The sequence below is a fragment of the Aplysia californica genome, unplaced genomic scaffold (genome assembly GCF_000002075.1).
Source record: "Aplysia californica isolate F4 #8 unplaced genomic scaffold, AplCal3.0 scaffold00055, whole genome shotgun sequence".
Lineage (NCBI taxonomy): Eukaryota > Metazoa > Mollusca > Gastropoda > Aplysiida > Aplysiidae > Aplysia > Aplysia californica.
Genome location: NW_004797325.1, coordinates 1,577,675 through 1,579,766, shown reverse-complemented (window position 1 = coordinate 1,579,766; position 2,092 = coordinate 1,577,675). Strand labels below are relative to the sequence as shown.

The 2,092-nt window shown below is 38.8% G+C and overlaps 1 protein-coding gene across 1 annotated transcript in view; it reads right to left on the bottom strand.

Moving 5' to 3' along the window:
- The window catches only part of LOC101851791 (serine/threonine-protein kinase unc-51), a gene marked incomplete in the record, with an annotated part of 70,690 nt that extends 69,012 nt beyond the window's left edge, over positions 1-1,678 (bottom strand). The window contains 1 exon segment of the mRNA XM_013079541.2: positions 1,406-1,678.
- Positions 1,679-2,092: the final 414 nt, after the last annotated feature.

Below are 2,092 nucleotides of genomic sequence, written 5' to 3'. Positions count from 1 at the left end.
GAAAAGACATCCGCAATCTTCATTTAGATCTAGATCTAGAATCTAGATCTAATCTACATCTAGATCTAGATCTAGGCTAGCCTCGAAACTAGATCAATGATTTATAATGTCTGTCTATCTAGATCTAGACCTGGGCCATAGATCTAGAAGAACCTAGGTCTTCCCTGAGCCAACAGGCGCTGAAACTTTCCGAAATCACAAAAGAGTTCCCCTACCGGGTCTGTATACTTTGTGACTTTGTTCCCGGTTACCGGGTCTGTATACACTCCCATCAAATATTTCAAAAACTATTAATTGGCGACGGAAATCAAGTTGATATTCGTGTTCAGCGCATCAATATTTAGTAGAATATGGACAATTGGACTTGGTAGCTAAGTGAGGGAAAGTAAAAAAAAAACACCGAAAATGAAACAGCTTTCAGATGAAACTAGAATCTAGATCTAGATTCTAGATCTAGATTCTAGATCTAATATCTAGATTCTACTTTTGTAATAACTCCACATGCCCAAAAATTGACGAGCGCCTGATTCCACTGCGTCATGACACAGATCTAATCTAGATTCTATTCTAAAACAATATTTTGTCAGCAAACTTCAAGGTTCTGATCTCCCTCCATCGTAAACACACACACACGCAAACACAGAGATTTTTTGTTTGTATCTAGATCTAGATCTAGATCTAGATCGATAGTAAGCTAGGCAGCTACAAGGCCAAACTGATGAGCTAAGTGAACTAGCTTTATTTATATAAAAGTAGCAAAAAATTCAGAGGGCCAACTTTTGATGGGTTTCGGTCAGGCAGTCATTGACAGCATTGGTGAGTTTTGTTGGTGAGTATCGGTAAAAAGAAATGTCCAACTAGCAGACATGCCTACATATTCTACAAGTTGTAGAACAACAACAACTGCTACACCTACAAATCAGCTACTGAATCAACTCTACTTCCATAATAACAGGCAGGAAGACAGAATGTCCCAGTTTTCCCACTGACGTTTTTTTCCCCCCTTACTTTTATGATTTTATGAGTATGATCATTCACTGCATGGTCAAGAAATGACCAATCCAATAAAACCTTCAACAGACTCAATAATGCCAATACGATCTTTTGAAACAACATACCAATTCATCTAAAAGACAAAAATGTTCAATGAGGAAAAACAACAAAATAAACACACCAAGGGAGGGTTTCTACTATTCTAAAAATCTGAATAATGTGTGAGGGTGAGTACTCGATGCCAATCCAAGGCACGAGAGGTACCTTACTATGGAGAGTGAGAGTGAGTGCGAGTGAGAATCATGTGTGTATGTGAGCAGTAGATCTACGAGAAGTCCCTCTAGAATCTAAGGTCTTGTACACAGCCAAGAAAAACATCCTGATTCCACAGACTCTAAAGTCAACTCTTTACCTTGATACAAAGTGTGTAAATCCAATCAAGGCATTAGTTGCGTCTTGACTAGCCTATAGACTCGTGAGCACGATTGGAATCCATGTTCGTGTTCGTCCTCTGCTGGTCATTATAATACCACTCTATTTCTGTAACATTGAGCACCACCTGATTATGTTTGGGTTTGAGCCAATTTACACCAACGGCATACGAACTAGAAATGAGTCCCACAACTTGCAACGTAAATGCTTTAAAGGCAAATTTACGCCAGTGGATTAAACCCTAGAGCTAAACCTAGTACCATCATAAGCAAAGCAAAGCTAATTTTATAATTTAATGTAGAGAACTGTTGCAGTACGCAAATTTTGTCTTATTTTATTCCTGCGCTTGAACAAAGTTGCCAATTTGGATCACGCATTATATTATCTCTTAAAACTTGGCTGGTATTTGTTGCACTTGCATGCGCCCTCCACAGATTAGGCATTCGTCAAAACACTGTAGAATGTGTACTGAGTATTCCCAACAGAATAAATGTTCTTTCACAATTTTTTTTGTGCTCACACACACACACACACACACACATATACGCATGCATCCTCATACAAATACAGCGTTACACACACGTACATAATATATACATGCATACACTCACGTGCGTGAGCACCATACACGTATAGTTGTAGGCCTTGACTTAAGACACATGCACCC